We start from the raw sequence: 19,041 nt of genomic DNA on the forward strand, positions 1-19,041 counted from the left end.
TAACTGAAGTCCTTTCAATGCATGATGCCATTTTGCACACCAAATTTCACCAAGATATGTTCAGCCATTTTGTCGTAAAATGTAATCAGTTACTTTCGCGTTTATAGTATTAGTGTGGAAGTATGAATGATGAAGAATTATTGAGTGAGCCAGATGTAGGGAACGAAGTCGCTGCTCCAAACACACTTCATGGCAAACAGTGTGCTAACAGCAATAATGTTACAGTCCGATCGATCCTTCTTATACTTTTATATGGATGGCGCAGAACGCTTGGTTGCGTACGAAACCACTCAAAACCTGTCTGTAAAATTTGACAATCAAAAGTTTCATACGTTTCTATGTAGCCATAGATTACATAGCATTGGTCACAAACTATTAAAACGAGTGTTAAAGATTCTCGGAATAAGTATAGCAAATCCTCATGCGCTTACGTCAAGGTCTTTAAAGAACAAAGAATATACAAATCTTGAGGTGAGCTCTACTTCAGGTACTTCCTCTGGTCACTACTGCATTACCTACCTTCATGTCAAAGAATGTTGTGTCCCCTTTCTAGTCACCCTTGCAATTCTTCACACCACTATCCACTGCATTGTTTACTACCCTCAACTATGGAAAATCTGTGAAACCGTGCTTTTCCTCAAACTGCACAAAACCTCTACTTATACCACCTGATACCGCCTCATCTGCCACACCTCAGTGTTTGACAGTGTCTTCCAATCCATCCTTTCCTGATGCATCTATCAACATCTGAACTAACAACACTATCTGCCAGTGAACCAGCATATCTTCCTTCCCAATTTCTCTTCTGCACCTCACCCATCTTCTATCCCATCAACTCAACTTCCATAAATCTGTAATTTTAGTGCCCTCGCGCTAGAGGAAGCCCAAAACCGTATATGGTACACTAGTCTCCTTTTCAAAGACCATATATACCCACTCACAGTTAACTATGTCCACCTTGTGGCATCGTTCCTCTCTAATTGCCCATCCTTTGTCAGCATTAACATTACCAGTTCCCTACATGGCTGATATCCCCAAACATCCACCCCCCCTCCCCTCCCCCAGGCCTCTCTTCCAGAATACTCATGATAGTAGTTTCCTAGCAGTAATCCTACATTTGACAAATCCCAATGGCCATCCCAATGGCCCCTCCAAAACCACCTTTGTAGGTTTACTTCCTGATGCAACCAAGGGTTCCTCAAGACCAACCCCACCAAAACCCAGGCAATAATTGGTGGACAAACCACACAAATTATCCATCTCCATGACCTCTAGCCTACCACATACGACCACCCCATTCAGTTAACTAACACATTAAAATATCTTGGCCTAACCATAGAATGACAAGTCACGTGGAACCTCACCTACTAACCATTAAACAGAAAGCCCCCAATAGATGGGCTTCGGGTGTGGCAGTTGTATGCAGTGTCAGAATAACGTATCACGTCATTTTTCATCGAACTCCCTGGTTAAGTATTAAGCTAAAGTTGACCTACAAGCATCAAAGTAGTGTTAAAACCTGCTTACGAATATTAAATATTACTTTTTAAGTTGAACCAGATATAAAAGAATTCAACTACTAACAGGCTGAACTTGATTATTACACACCTCTACTATTCTCCACACATACAAAATCCCATCCTCTGCTAAGCAAATATTGCATGGATCTCAACCCAACCAAAGTTCCTCTAAATCCTCAAATGCCATGCTTTCTGCATCCATTTATCTTTTCCCACATGGATCCTCCAACATTTTGTCAAATCCCCACAAATCCTAAATCATACTGAACATCTCCACATCTACTGTACTATCTACAAACTAGATTCCAATAACCCCATTGTATCCCCTTTGATCAAAAGCACTACCATGCTGTTGCTTCTTCACAAACACATCCCTCCATCGCTACACCTACATACACTCCATAGCCTATCCCAATACAAATTCAACTAACTCCCTCTGCTCCAATATGACTACCACATGAATAAACCGTTCTCAGTTTTCAAGCTGCATCAATTCGAATAAAATCCTCGAACTTTCTAAGACCATCTCCACCATTGTCGTCAGGAGTTCACTGACTGTCAGGGCTGTTTTTTTTTCTCCTTTATTGTATTTGCAATTCCCAATCAGGGGAGGGCTGGCAGCATCATATGTGCTGGTCTTCAGCCATAAGACAGTTATGATACAACAGAAGAGATTTAAAATTACAAAGGAGAAAACATGTCAGACAGAAATATAGAAAAAGGGGGAACACAAAGGAAGAGAACAGGCAAAAACGGGGCGACTGTAAAATGGAGATAAAAACCTTAAAAGTGTTGTGCACAAAAAACCTCACACTGGTACAATTAAAAGAACACAAGGCGAAGTGTGGCTGCAGCATAAAAGTATCAATGGATGGTATAGCATATGAAGATCACTGACAGTAATACTATGTACAAGCCCAGCACACAATTTAAATCACAGCACTTGATGGACAGGAGAACAGAACCAAACACAACACATCACCGACGTCACACACTGATGACAATGAACAAAACACAGGATCTGTCAGGTGCATGGAGAGGAGGGAGAAGGGAAGAAGATAAGGTGGGAGGGAGGGAAGGAGGAGGGTAGAGGGGGAGACAGGCAGGGACGTGTCGAAAGGGACTGGAGGGAAGGACTAGGAGAGACACAGTTGAGGAGAGGGTGCAGGGACTCAGGGTTGGAAAGGAGGAAAATCCGCTTGGGGAGAAGGAGGGGAGAGGAAACGGGGAGCCTGGGGAGTGGAGAGAACAAGGCCAGGTTACAGTTGGAAGGAAGGGTAGATGTCACAGCGAAGTTCAACATCCATGATGGGCAGGTACTGGAAATTGCCTTCATGAAGGAGACGGGGGGTGTGGTGGTGGAGAGAGGGAGGGATACAGCAATACAGGCACAGCAATCTGCAGGGGGTGCAGAGGAAGGAGGAAACTAGGGGGTGGGGGTGATCAAGCCTGCAGACAATGTAAAAGATGCGAAGATGTTGGAGGAACAGGAGGAGGTGGGGGAAAGGGATGAGTTCATACAGAGCCGTGTGGGGGAAGGTGGATATGGAAGGCAAGGTGGAGGGCATGGCGTTCAAGGATTTGGAGGGCCTTGTGAAAGCTGGTGGGCACAGGAGGATGTGCAGTGACACAGAAGTAGGGCTAGGAACAGAAATCACCGCTACTCATGGCACATTTTCATAATTTCCTCTGCAACAAGATACACAACACTTCTACACCATTTCGAATGATTACTCTTCACTTTCACATGTATCAGGTGTGTAAATAAAACGAAATAAGCATGGATGAAACTGAGAACTTCAGTTGGTTGAGACATGTTCCTGCAATACAGCGATAGAGGCTTGGCAATTGGCGGGAGGTTGAGAGGAAGGAGGAAACCAGGGGGGGATCAAACCTACACACAGTGTAATGGATGCAGAGATGTTGGAGGAAAAGAGTAGGTGAGGGAAGGGGATGAGGTCAATCAGGAGCTACGTGGTGGAAGGAAGGCGGATACAGAAGGCAAGCCAGACTGCATGGCGTTCGAGGATTTGGAGGGCCATGTAAAGACAGGTGGATGCAGAGATCCAGGCAGTGCTGGCATAGCAGAGGATAGGATGGATGAGGGATTTGTCGATGTGGAGGATGGTGGAAATATGTAATCCCCATATAAACCAGACAGGAGGCAGGAATGGGATTTCTGCTGGATGGTCAGGAGTTGAGGGGGCCATTTGAGGTGACAATAAATGGTGAGGCCAAGGTATCTCATGGTAGGGGTGAGCAGGATGGGACGACCATAAAGGGTGAGGTAGAAGTCATGGAGGTGGAAGCAGTGGGTGGTGCGGCCTATGACGATTGTCCATTATACTTATCCGGGCTGTTATGCTGTGGTCAGTTGATGAATTCTGTGTCAATTCCCAACGTTTCGTCCCCATCTGCAGAGGACAAGGGGGTCTGTAGCTCGATGGAAGGTCCAACACACCCACTGGCTCGCTACTGACTGTCAGTAGTGAGCCACTGGGTGTGCTGGACCTTCCATTGAGCTACAGACCCCCTTGAAGATGTCCTCTGCAGACGGGGATGAAACATTGGGAATTGACACAGAATTCATCAACCGACCATGACATAACAGCCCGGATAGTTATAATATACATGACATTCCCAGCTGTGAAAGTCTACATTTTAGTACCTATGACGATTGCCTGGGTTTTGGAGATGATGAGACAAAGTAACCACTGGTTACACCAAGTGGTGAACTGGTCAAGTTGGGTTTGGAAGGTGCATTGGGACCACTGAATGGTAGGATAGAGAGACAAGAAGGTGGTGTCATCAGCATATTTGAGAATGTGGACAGTTTTGGGTGACTTGGGCATTCAATGGTGTACAGGAGATAGAAAATAGGGGAGAGGATGGAGCTCTAGGGAACATCAGCAGTGGGATAAAAGATATGGGACTGATGTTGTGGTGGGTGACATAAGGAGGGAATGAGAGGAAGGAAGCGCCAGATGGACAAATTTGAAAGGCAGTGCGTAGGATTAGAGTTTAAAGAGGAGACCCGGATGCCATAGACAGTCATAGGCATTTTGGAGACCGAGGAAAACAAAAATGGCTGAGCGACAGGAGGTAAGCTGGAGGGAGAGAAGGTGAACTAGGTTAAGGAGTTGGTCTGTGGCAGAGGAATGTCGGAAGCCACAATGGGTAAGGGGGAGGAGGTGGTGTTGATTAAGGTGTTGATAGATACAACAGGAGAGGATGGATTCAATGACCTTACTGAAGACGAAAGTGAGGCAGATGTGACGATATGATGAAGCACTGCAAGGGGTTTGTAGGGTTTGAGGAACAAGAGGATGTGGGAAGTCTTCCATAGGTCTGGAGCTACTACAATTTCTCACTTATATAGGCATGATAACATCATCAGCAGCCAATCAGATACACTCAATGTGGCGCATGTGTGTGTAAGAGGATCCAAGCAGCTAGTGGAGCTATTGCCTGTGGCAGCACCACTGACGTCAGGTGGCACCAGGGGCAGGCGCCACGTTTGAAACTGCCGCTCCCACATTGCGCATCTGTATTTGCCCTCTTTTGATGTACAACGCACACCCCCAGGCCCTGCTGAGTGTGCATCCCCGGTCTCTGTTGAATTTGTTGTTGTTTATACGAATCTCGGCCACTTGCTTTATAACAGAGTCCCAATATATAAATGCATAGGAAACACTTTTTGTATTTTCGAACTGTATTTTATGTCCGTTTTCTGGCAATGCTCCGCTATAGCCGACTTGTCAAGCTCCCTTTGTCTTATACGGCTCTTGTGTTCAGCACAATGCTCCGCAACCGTGCAGATAGTCTGTCCCATATACCTGCTGCCAAATTCACGGGGTACATCACACACACACCGCACACTTGAAGAGCAATGTTGTCCATAACAGGGTGCCACATATCTCGTATTATGGGGGCCAAACGCCGTCCATCACCGCTGTGATCACATTGCTTAGCCTGATGATCTCGGAGGAGGAGGTGTTGGCGGAACTCCAGGAGCATCCATACCTAGAGATCTGTGCCACCCATCGCATTCACAACTCTGCCAACCCCACTCGCCTAATGCAGATGTTTTCCGAGCATGCCCCTTCACTTGAATTGCGGTAGAAGTAAGAGTATGCAAATGGTGGAAACACTAGCTACTATTAGTGTGGATGCAGTTGCTGCTGTAATACAGTGACTACTCGTGTTAAAACATGAATTTTAGAACGAGAGGCAGAGAAAGTTCGAACTTAATGGTGAGTACACACTGGGGAAGTGTCAGGTTCAGCATAGTTGGAATCAGCCGAAAGTAAGTATGGGTTGACAGTGCCTTCTGCTCCGTATGACCTGGCAGTGTTCGCAGTAATTTGTTGCTTCTCAGACAAGGCAATGGAGGATGTGATGGTTTTTAATAGGACATTAGGGATGCTGTGAGAGTGCACAGGTAGTCAGTCAAAAGAACACTGTATGTTGATAGTAGGCATTTGGCAGGGGACACTGAAGCATATGCTGTATATCGTGAGACATCCAGTAAAGCACAAACGTGTAAGAAGTGCGTCTCGCGAGCCTGCAGGAATAGCTTCGTCGTGTCGTCAGAAAGGCAGAAAGCGTGACAGTGTTGCCTGGTATCTAGACCTGTAAGCAGCTCTGTTGACATAACTGACATCATCACCTGTTGGCCACAGCCTTTATACAGACTTGTTTCAGTTGTCGTTTTGGAACGTCAAGCCACTCCAGATTGTTTGAAAGAGGCTTCCATAAAACGAATTAAATGTAGAAACAATCTTTGAATTTGAATAATCACGATTAAGGTGACATACTAATCCGCAATATCGTTGGAGTTACATAATAGTCTTACGTGATTCACTGAAGCCAGATGATTACGAATTATTGGTTGAATGGCAGAGAGTTTTATAGTATAACAAATATTATGCATTCAGGACAATGTTTTATTTATTAAGTGCCGCTTACTAAGAGATTTACAGTAAGAATTTGTCTTTGCACCCATGCAAGCAGTAGCAAATGTGGGAAAATGGATGAAATGTAAGGGATATGTAGTGAAATGCCTCTTACATTTTTCCAGTTTGTGTAGGATATCTGTACTTAATATGCATCAAAACACACGTTGGATGCTTGCTTATTTTCTAATATATGTTTTTGGGCTTCACCTAGTAGCTTTATTTTTTATTATGAAAATGTGTTAGTTATGGGAAAGTGCATTTAAATATGGCGCAAACAAAGTATTAGGCAAACCCAGATATCTGTCTGTTATCATAACCTTTATTTCTCATCCTCTGAGTTCCACAATTCCAGTTATCACTTTTCAACCTAATGTAGACCTCAGGCTATATTACAATTAAACTTGTTGCTCCAGCCAAGCATTCAAGGAAAAGGGGGGCAAGGGGGCATGACATCCAATATAGTACTCTAGCTCAGATATGTGCTCTTACCCAATCTGTGTTACCAATATGCTTAAATTTAGATCATTGTTGATCTGTAAACAAACACCTATATGTCAATCATGTTTTCTTCAAATCCAGTTTATTTTTTTGTGATCTTTTGTCAAAAAGAGATGAATGAGGGATTTTTAATAGTATCTAAGCAATACTGAGATCTCCAAATTGTATGATTGTTATAGTTTCAAGTCACTGATTGTCAGAGTGTATCAGGTAGAGATAAATGTGAAACAAAACATTTTAAATAAATCATGAAGCTTTCGGTCAGTTTCAACTAATATTTTTTATGTAGTAGACAGTCACAATTTTCTTCCGTATTTCGATATATATACATACTACACAAACAACCAAATGATACATGGTATAGGGTACCTTGTACCACTAGAAATCATTTTCTTTTCTGTTCCACTTACAAGTAGAGTGAGGGAAGAAAGGCTATCTATATGCTTCCATACGAGCCCTGATTTCTCATATATTCTAAATTTTCTCAGTAGTGTTGTAGAAAAATAACTCTGTCTTCCCACCATTCTCAAATTAGTTTGTCAAGCATCTTTATAATACTTGCACATTATTTGAACCTATCAGTAATCTTCGTCGATCCGTTATGCAAATTTACCAACAGCCCCCCCCCTCCCCTGTTGCAGGGGCAACAGTCTGGATGATTGACTGATCTGGCCTTGTAACACTAACCAAAATGGCCCTGCTGTTCTGGTACTGCGAACGGCTGAAAGCAAGAGGAAACTACAGTCGTAATTTTTCCCGAGGGTATGCAGCTTTACTGTAGAGAGCTGCATCAAACCAATCTCAGGACTGAAGACCACAACAACAACAACAATATGTGCTACCCAATTTCGGCATTACATTGATGCCATCTTCAGGCCCCATTCGTCATACTCGTAAAATTGGTATACACGGAAGGAGCCATATAACTTGATCCATGAATCAATCGTCCTACAACAGCTTAACTCCTGAGTCTGTGTCACTTGGCCACCAAGAGCTGTTGCAGAACGATTGATTCACAGATCCAGTTATATGGCTCCTTCCGTGTATACAGATTTCACGACTATGGTGAGTGGGGCCTGAAGATGGCATCAATGTAATGCCGAAAGTGAGTAGCACATAGAAATTCATAAAATAAAATAAATTTCTACAATGCATACGGCTGTTGGTAAATTATTGCATCAAGAAGAATATTGGTAACCTATCTAGAAGCCCACCTTTGAGTCACTTCAATGTGTTGCTTTAATCAGACCTGGTGGATATCATTAGGGAAGTACTCATGAAAGGGTCACACAAGTGTTCTACATGGGTGGTCTAAGTGGTCTTCCCCTCATTCCCAATCTTGCAAAACATATCCATCTTCCCAGAGGAAGGAACTAATGGACCTGAAAATTAGAAATGTTATTTTATTGTAGTGCTGTTCTTATCTCACACTTCACACAAAGCATTTCATAATTTTACTATGAGTATTGTCAGCCTCACATATAGCAGTAACATTAAAATCCTGTTTAATATGAACCATAGTGTTGAACAGCATATGCATCCTAGAGTCCAAGCATTATGTTTAATTATAATTAATTATAGAAGGAGAGGCTAATAAAATAGTTTTTCACTTTGTATTTTTTTAATATCTTAGAATTTCCAGTTTTCTGCCTGCTACCTAGCAGCAACCTGTTTGACTGTTGTATTAGAATATAAAATTCTATCCTGAATCATAGACAGGGATGTGTAGTCTACATGAGCAATATTTTTACTTCCAGCATTTTGCAAGTTCATTTCACTGAACATAGTAAAACTAACCCTGTTATTAACAACAAGTACTATTAGTGAGTAAATATATTAACATGTAAGTGTAGGACTCCCAAGGACACTGAAGAGAGTTTTGTAAGGCGCTGAGCTATCAGTTTTACACAATAATTTTACTCATGTGGCTAAAATGTTATGTTAAACTTCCACATCAAATTTGTAAAAAATCCCAAGATTTTCAGATAGCCTCAATCACCTTCAGAATGGACTAAGTCTGGCTGTCATAAAACTGGTGAGGTTCACAGTTTTACGCCCAGTGGATGGCACATGATTGGCTAAATTACATCATGATGACAACATGGAGATGGCATATGCTAAGATGACAACCTCTGCATTCATAGGCTATATTAGTGTTGCTGTCCAGCATGGCTTGCAGTGCCATCACTCATATCGGATGATGACTATCATACAGTATAGGTACCCAGATATATGAGTGGTTTGAAAACTTCTTATGTAATAGAATCCAGTACATTGTCAATGATGGTGAGTATTCATCAGAGACAGGACTTCCATCAGGAGTGCCACAGGGAAGTGTGATAGGACTGCTATTATTTTCTGTATATGTAAGTGATTTGGCAGACAGGGTGTGCAGCAATCTGAAGTTGTTTGTTGATGATGTTGTGGTGTATGTGAAGATTTCTTCATTGAGTGACCTTAGGAGGATACAAGATAGCTTAGACAAAGTTTCCAGTTGGTGTGATGAATGGCAGCTAGCTCTAATGTAGAAAAACGTATATAATGCAGATGAGTAGGAGAAACTGTTGTGTAATGTTCAAAATACTGCATTAAAGTTAAATTTTTTAAATAATTCAGCATAATGTAGCAAAGTGATATGAAATGGAACAGGCATGTTAGGGTAAGGTATTAATGGTAGACTTTGGTTTATTAGGAGATTTTTGGAAAAGTGTAGTTCATCTGTAATGGTCTCTGCGCATAGGGCACTAGTGCGACATGTACTTGAGTACTGCTGGAGTGTCTGGGATCCCCACCAGCATTAAAGGAAAGGTGAGCTGCAGATTTGTTATGAACAATATGCAAGTATTATGGAAATGCTTTGGGAACTCAAATGGGAATCCGTGGAGGGAAAGCAATGTTCTTTTTGAGGAATAAGTTTTGAGAAAATTTGGAGAAACGACACTTGAAGCTGACTGCAGAAAGATTTTACTGCGACTAATGTACATTTCACCACTAAGATCAGATGAGAGAAATTGGGGCTCTTACAGAGGCATGTAGACAGTCATATACCCCTCTCTCTATTTGTGAATGGAACAGGAAAGGAAATGAATACAATATCATCGGTTTCCAAGCCACGTCAATTTGAAAACTCTGAGGCAAGAAAATGACCAGTAGCGGTACAAGATACCCCCTGTCACACTCCACATGGTGGCTTGCAGAGTATGTGTGTAGACGTAAAACTATGTAAAGTTCTCCTCTGCAATTTTTCTTTCTCAAGTGCACGTTTCCATGTATTGATTTAGTTATACTAGCTAATTTGAAACTGTTTTAAAATATTAAGTTTTATATTCAGATATATTAACTTGTGTTGAGATTTGATCTGTTCTAGTATCTAGCTAAAACTAAAACCAAGAACAAGTAAACAAATAAATAAATAGCTAGGTGTGTTACCAGTGTCTCTTGAAGCTGTGACAATACAGTCTAATTTCTACTGCTTCCCTAATCACAGTTGGAGTCATGAGTCTGAATCCTCGCTTGTACAGACAGCCTGTTTATTCATTAGGCTGTTATAGGAAACTGCTGCTTTTAGTGTTCCTGTACTTAAGGTGGCAATGTTCAACACAACAATTAGCAACAGTCTGTATGGAGTGCCTTTCATAACAGATACCACAATTACAGGTAATTTTATAAATCCTCAGTACTCTGAGGCTAAGAGTATTTTTGACAGATCGTGTCTCTCTAATTTTCCTGGTTGGCCAAAAGATCGATCTGATTCTGTGGCCAGTTTAGACTCTACTTATCTTACTTGTTGTTGCACCACAGAATGGGAAGCATTCTACATGCTGGACCACATGGCTCAGTTGAATAGTATCAAGTCTTGTTTTCTTTGACAGATTAGACCTAATTACACAGGCAGAATATGCACTGTGGTGGTGGAGGTGAGTTAGATTTGGTGGCGGAGGCGGCGGAAGGGGACGTATACACGATGGCGGTGGTGGTGGTAGTGACGGTGGTGGTGGGGGCGGACATGACGACAAGAAGAAGAAAGAAAAAAACACAGCACTAAAAGGACAGGACACACACTGGGAGACGACGGACGGCGACGGCGACGGCGACGGCGACAGGCAGGGACGCTGCTGCCGCGGACGGGGCGGCGGCGGCGGCGGCGGCGGCGGCGGCTGCTGCTGCTGCTGCTGGCTGGACTGCTGCTGCCACCGGAGGGCTGGCTGGCTGGCTGGCTGGCTGGCTGGCTGGCTGCGGGACCACTGCTGCAGGCCGGGACCGGGAGCTGCTGCTGCTGCTGCTGCTGCTGGCTGGCTGGCTGGCTGTCTGGCACCTGGAACCCCTAGCACTTCGATTAGCGCGAAAATGGCACTATCGAAGGGCGGTAACCTTGCGGTGTACCGCCGGAGATGTTCAGTTTTACTACTCGTGGCTCATTTTCATAATTTCCTCTGCAACGAGGCACACAACACTTCTACACCATTCCGAACGATTACATTTCACTGCCACATATATCAGCTTTGTAAAATAAAACAAAGTAAGTAATTGATGCTACTGCGAGAACTTCCGCTGGTTCAGACACGTTCCTGCAAAACGCAAGAAAACGAAATGAAATCAACGACGGCTAGTCCTGCCATCGAACGGTGCGCCACGCAACTAACCCATGTTGCAGGCCGGTGCCACAAGATGGCAGCACGGTAGGCAGCCTCACGCTTGTCGTGAGCGACGTCTCTCTGCTTGCAGTTTGTAGCGTAGAGCTCGCCGTCGTCAGGCAACGCCACCTGGAATCAAAGCCTCACAGCCGGCGTCGTGTTGTCACAGCAGGGGTCAAGCAAATATCGGAACTTTGGCACGCCCAGCAAAACGGTCTGTCCAATTAAGTGAATGTATCATTACTTAATGCGTCTTGCATAAATGTAAATTGTCATTTCAAATAACGTAAAGTAAACATGTTCACAATTTCCTTCACTGATGCGTATTATGACTGCAAATCTCATATTCGCAACATTTCGATTTTTTTTTCAGGTGCATATTTGTAATTTTAGCATGGCCCCATAGAGTGACGATACATAAATCGCAATTTGCATCTTAATACCTTTTTAATGGAAAACAAGCGCACTCTAACTGTAAAATTTAGCAGGTGAATATCATGTTCATTTTCTGTTGCTGGAAAATTACCGAACTACCTTAAATCTAGCCACCAAAATTTTGTTTTATACGAATACACACAAATTATTGCAAACATTATGGAATCTATTCATTCATGCAATGTCATCAATGAGTAAGGAAACTATTTAACATAATTGAGAAATTCTGTTACAGACAGATGGGAAAAAAACACAACACAAATCTAATTAAATAAAAATATAAGAGTGACTTTTTATTTCACCTCGTAATATGATTTCTAAAACACTCTTGTACACGTCAATAATAAATTAAAGTACACTTTAATTACATTTTTCATTCTTTTAAAAACATTTATGTTCTTCTTCGTAGTTGCATCATTTCTTCCCCTAGTATATTTAATACGATATTTACACAACAGAGCAGTATGGAACAGCAGATAGATTCAAGACTATGTCTAGTTTTACATTGGAAACCACTAAACATATCACTGGGAATATTATTACAGGATGCTATCTTCAAAAGCACACGCCTTTGATTTGCCAATTGGAGAAACAAAGTTTCATTTTCTTTTACAATTTTTTGAAAGGAAAGTAAATGTAAGTTACACATGCCACTATATCTTGTTTGGGGTATACCAAGCCTCTTCAATCCTATGCCACTATCAAATGATCATCGTGCTTTACTTCACCCGAAATGAGAAATACTCACAGTCCAATACTCACAGTGAGTTTTTTCAGGACTTGGTGTGAGCAATATCCTGGTATGTGGGGCAATAATGGCTAAGTGTCCTGTACTGTGCGTTAAACATCATTCTCATCTACTGCTACATTTAATAAATCTTTTAACTCCTGGATTTCAATAGTTGTTTCAAAAGTATCCGACATCTTAATAAGCACATCTCGAACTACTTTACATTGTGCTCTAAGCCCTAAGTTTTTGCTCAGTTTCAAAACCTGTCTAAGAGAAATGTGGTAATTTCCCCAAGGTAAATGGCAGTATTTACCCAACCTTTCTTCCAAACTGTCAGTCTGTACTCTTCCAAGGAGCAAACAGGACCTGTTTTTGTCAGAGAGCTAATTACTACTGAAATCAGTTAAAGAAGCTGTTGTATGTTTTAGAGCAAAGTGTGTCTCTTTATAAAGTATCCTGCATCATTCAACCCATGCCATAAACCTAACCAAGACACAAAGCTCTTCAAAAAATCAAATATCTCATGGGAATTAGAAGTTACAGTTTCCTGCAAAACATTTATTAGCCTCTGGCCCTTAAATAATGTTTTCACATTCACAGTTCACCAGCGAAGATTTATTATTTTTATAAATGTCGCAGTGCTTTCCCAGTTTTGAATTCCTTTCTTCGAGTCTAGTCTCTGCAAAGCTACAACTGTCTTATTATTTAAGATACGAAGCACCAATTTAACATCTTGCCTTTCAATTGAATTTGGAAAAAGAGTTTTTAAAGCGAGAAAGTCTCCATATTGCAATAGATCATGTTTTTACAGATACACTTTAAGAGATGAACTGTATCCACAAAAGAGTACAGTGGGCGATCTGCAGAAGTTTGTGCAGGGTGACAGTACTTTATCTTTACTTCTGGTGGAGTAATAAAGTTTGATATTGCTTTTCTATAAATTTAATTATTGTCTGCCACTAACCTAACCACCTCAAAGCAAGCTGCTTCTGAGTTAAGAATTACTTCTTTTATGTATCAGGAAAGTTCACCTTCGTAATCAAGCTAGGATTTCAAATCTATTGCATCAGTCGACACAAGAAGTGCTTTACCCTGTGAGGCTAAACTTCCAGATTTCTGAGAGATATGACTACTAACTGATCACCATGTTTTTCAATGATGGACTAGTTAAAAGCCTACTACAAAGCCTGGACAGTGCATTTGTATTTGGCATAGAAATAATGGCAGTGCTTCTGACAAACGTACATCCACGTCAGCTAATAGTATTTAGTAATGATCACAGCACCAGTCAGTATAATATCTAAACTGAGATGAACTTCTACATTTCAGGAATGAAACCTGGAATTTTAAAAAAAAATTTCAGTTTCCCTTTCTGGCAACTTCTCCACTAAATTCTGCAAATTATCTTCAGTGAACAACAGAACACTATCAACAGGAATCTCATCTTTATTACACAATAAATAAATTTCGTTAAGAGCTTGACACACCTCTTGTGTGTTGCAGACTTTTCGGAAGTTTCATCTTTCGAACACATTTCAACTCCACACCATTAATAAAAACTCTGAGAAATAAATCACTGTTTATAACAGAGTAGCAATCGACTCTAGGGTAAGGATTGTGGGTAATTAACAATAAGCACACACTGTCTAATTTGTGATCTACGATCCAGTCACTATGCTTATCGCAGTCACTTATTTTACTTTTTAGTTGCTCTAAACTACAGAAAGAAGCCGCTCCTATCAACTTCTCCTGCGTTTATACGCTTTCTCGAATGGCGATGTGAAGGGCACTGTATTCTAGTCGCTCCCTGCGACTTTCGGGGTCCCCTCAGGCTGATGTCGGCGTATTGGACAAATATTAAGGGCATCCCAGTAACTTTGAAGGTACTGCATCTGAAAAAGAAAAGTTTAACATAAAATGAGATGCAACTATACAACCAGCTTCCCACTTAAGACATTGTAATTTACAAATGTAGACCTCTGCCTAACATTTCGTTGTTTAACTTACCTTTTCTCAAACATCGACGATCCAATGGTGCTGTTAACAGCTTGCCAGTTCTTCGGTGGTACATACTTAATATACCTTCTTCGTTGAAATGCAGCTCACATACCTTATGTGAAGCGTACAGTAGATTGATAAAGATGTTATGAAAATGACCGTTAAGATGGGTGGGACTGTGTATTGCTTTCATTCGTAATACATTTCGCAATAAAAGTTATGTGTTACGATTTAGTAGTTAAGAAAAACTACGATACTTACAACTGAATGTTTGCTGGGCATCCAATCTTGTCTGTGAACAGCCCAGATCCATTTCAATCTTAGAAACTCATATATGGAAAATAAAATACAGAAACTTTAGGCCCATTGCCGTAATTGCCTCTGCAATTTGGCAAGCAACACCTCCGTGGCATTCTGATAAACGCCGTAATTTATTTAGCACAATCTAAAATGTAAACAGTCACTCGATCCGAAGCACAAAACACCATGTGGTACTTGCCAAAGTCTCAAAGACCTCGGTTTGTTATGACCCCTGCGTGTGACGTCACAGCTGCCTGAGGCGTGCGCTGTGAGGCTTCGTTTGAAGGCGGCGCTGCGTCAGGTCCCAGACTCTCAGAGCTCTGACGGCGCCGTAATTCGCACAGCGCGGAACCGCGGCGCTCCCTGAACACTGCCGGTACTCCGCGCAGCACCGCGACTGGCGACACAACTCTGCAGGCTGCGTGGCTGAGCGGCCGGCGCCTCCGTCGCCCGGGTTTCCGACTCCCCATCTGCAGCCGACAGTGTTGCACTGTTTCTGACAGTGAAATGTTTAGGACTAGCTCTCGACGCATTACTAATGTGGAACGCACACCTCGTCACCATCCAACAGCACCCACTGTCCTCGCCTCCAATTCCCTCCTAAACCGTCCCACAGAGCGGTGCGGGGCTGATCCTGTGTCCTAAGCAGAATCAATGTCTTTTTAGAGAAATACAAAGCCGAGGTTGAAGGCGTTCCTTTTGAAATGTTTTCAGTTTTGATGAAACTGGGTTTCATCACATACTTGCGAAATAAAGCCCTTGTTTCGTCGGACATGTCGACGTCCTGAGAAAACTGAGGACACCTCAAAACCGTGCCTCAGTCTCATATTGTTTGGGAAGGCAGCACGAGAATTCCTTCCCCCTTATCGTATTGATAAAGGTAAGCCAAAATGGACAGACTGGATTTACAGTTCACCTTCTGGAGTGCAAATGAACACATTAGAGTGAGTGGCTAGAACAGAGTGTGTTTGACAGTTGGTTTCGGACTCACTTCCTCCTGTTTGCTCAGAGAAAGGACGGCGGAGAGTAATTATCAGAGATAATCCCTCTTCTCACATTTGAATGAAAACTACGGGGCTGTGTGAGGAAAACAACACAAATTTCATTTGCATTCCACCGAACTGTACTAGTCTTATGCAGTCTTTAGATGTGGCTTATTTTTCTTCTCTGAAGAATGACTGGAGAGAGATTCTTTGTCAATGGAGGTAGACTGCAAATGCAAAAAGAAACATCGTTTCCCAAAGGGTGTATTTAGTGGCCGACTGTGGAAGATTTTTAGATGAACAGACAGCTTCTAGAAATTTAGTGGAGGATTGAGAAATGTCAAATGCTCTGGAAGTGTGATAATGCCAGTAATAAGGCTTGTGTTATGAGAAGTGTCTAAACTGAATTCCAGAAACATTTGGAGAAGGCCAGAAAGACAGAATTCAGTGTGAGGATCGTCAAAACGTATTTGTTCCCCATAGAGCCAGGGATGATATGGACGTTGTTTCGGGGAAGGGTATGCATTAAAAGAACAATCATCTTTCATAGCCATCTGTTTTTATGTAATTCAAAATACTTTTTAATTAGCTTGAGATTTGACAGAAGAGCTGTTTATGTGTCGTCGGCCTGCCTCTTATTGGCCAACCAAAGTATTAGCAAAGAGGTCGTCATTCTTGCATACAGGTGTTAGTACTACTACTAGTACTACTACTACACGTACTGCTGTGAGCAAAGGAGCGGCTACCGCTCTGCCATCTCATGGCGACGCCCCGCAACAGCTTTGTGGCCCGCCGTCCCCGACCAGTAGCAACAGACAGCTGGCAATCGCATTTATTTCCAATTTTGACGTCTTGTCGGATAGTATCTGAAGTAACGCTAATCTCAACAACTGTATATACTTTGTTCTGTAATGACGTTGATGTAAATGAATGAAGATTTACAATACTTCTTCGAAGAATGTTTAATACTCGTTCTCACGCTTTGTGGCGAATGCTATATAGTGTTCAGAAACTTCAAATAGTGCGACATCTCCGGCGGTACACCGCAAGGTTACCGCCCTTCGACATCTCCGGTGGCAGCAGCAGTCCAGCCAGCAGCAGTCCAGCCAGCAGCAGCAGCAGCAGCAGCCGCCGCCGCCGCCCCGGCCCCGTCCGCGGGTATACGTCCCCTTCCGCCGCCTCCACCACTATCACTTGGTGTGCCCAGTCCCACCCCCCTCCTTCCATCCCTCCCCTCCTCTCTATCCCTTCGCCCTCGCTCTTTGTCGCCCCCTCTCCCGCCTCTTCCTCTCGTTCTGATCCTTTCCCCCCACTCCCCCAGCCTGTCACTGCAGCTCCGGCTAGGGTGGTGGCCCGTCGGGCCACTGCCCACGCCCAGCTCTCCCCGTCGCCATCGCCATCGCCATCACCGCCACCACCGTCATCATCGTCACCATCACCATCACTGCCACATTCGCCTGCACCGTCACAGTCCCTATCTCCGGCGCCGACTGCTGCGTCCGTGCCGGGACCTGTCCCTTCCCGCCACCTCCCCATCGTTCCCGTCCCTCTTGTCACCACCCGCCCATCTGCCGCTGTCAAACGCCCTAGTGGCGCCTCCACTTCCTCTGCTCCTAAAAAGGCTCCACCCCGCCCCCCATCCCCACCCCAAAATGCCATGGACGTCTCCCCACCAGGCCCCGCTCCCTCCTCCTCCTCCTCCCCACCCGGTCTCTACAAATATCTCCTGTCCCGTCCCGATCCTTCCTTCCTCGAGGCCCGGAATCTCTCCCTCCTCCTCTGCCAACATTTCCCTGGCGCCCCCATCTCTCTCCTTACTCCCAGACGGGATTCTGTTCTTATCTCCTCCCCCAGCCCAACCCTCCATACTGACATCCTCTCCCGCCTCCCCATCACCTGTTTTGGTCCTCACGCCACCCTCACCCCTGCTCCCTCCCCATCTCCTACCCGCCAACCCCAACCCTCACGTCGCCCGCCGACCCTCACCGCCGTGATCACTCGGCTTAGCCCGTCGATCACGGAGGAGGAGGTGCTGGCGGTGCTGAAGGCCCATCCCACCCTGGAGGTGCGGGCAGTCCGCCGCATTTTCAATGCGACCAGCCCCACCCGCCTTATGCCTGTTTTCTCTGAGGACGCCCCCTCCATTGACCGTCTCCTGAAGGAGGGTGACCTCCTCTTGAATCAGCGGTTCAAGGTCGACCCCTCCCGTTCCCCCCCTCAATCCCTGCGCTGCCAGAGATGTCTGCGCTACAATGCACATCCAACAGCAGAGTGCCGCGAGGCCCCCACCTGCCCGCATTGTCGGCAAGCGCACTTCCTCCGGCAGTGCCCCAACCTCCAATCCCCTCCCTCCTGTAATACCTGCAGCCTCCCCCACCCCTCCTACTCCCAAAAGTGTAAAGCCCGACCCCTCCCACTACTCCTGAACTCACCGTACCTGTCCGTCCCCTGGACGCCCCCACCCCTCCTGGCATTTCCCTTCGTCCCCCTCCCACTGCTGAGGACATCATCAGGTTCCTCACCATTGTCCTCCAAAACGTCCATCCCTTTCAGCGCCCCCACACCTTACAACAGATCTCCCTCGCCGCCCGTTCCATATTCCACCTTAAAATGTACGCCACCTTTTCCAATAACCAGGCCCATTTCACCTTCTCCCGCCTTGACACCCTCGTATAAGTCCTTATCATGGCGCGACAGCATCGTATCCTTTTCAACAATATCCGCTCCCTTCCCGCCAACAAGAACCTCTTCCTGCACACCCTTGCTACCCACCGTGTGGATGCCTTCCTCCTCAATGAAACCTTCCTCCAACCCCACCACTCCATCCACACCTCCCCCTATCTCCTCCACCGCTCCGATAATCCCCTCCCAGTTGCGCGTGGCGGAGTTGCCATTGGCCACCACCGCCAGATCCCCGTTCGGCTCCAGCCTCTCCTTCCCGACCCCACCGAACACCTGATCCTTAGTCTCTTCTTCCCCGGCCTT

This window comes from Schistocerca americana, chromosome 11 (genome assembly GCF_021461395.2).
Source record: "Schistocerca americana isolate TAMUIC-IGC-003095 chromosome 11, iqSchAmer2.1, whole genome shotgun sequence".
In the NCBI taxonomy this organism is placed as follows: Eukaryota; Metazoa; Arthropoda; class Insecta; order Orthoptera; family Acrididae; genus Schistocerca; species Schistocerca americana.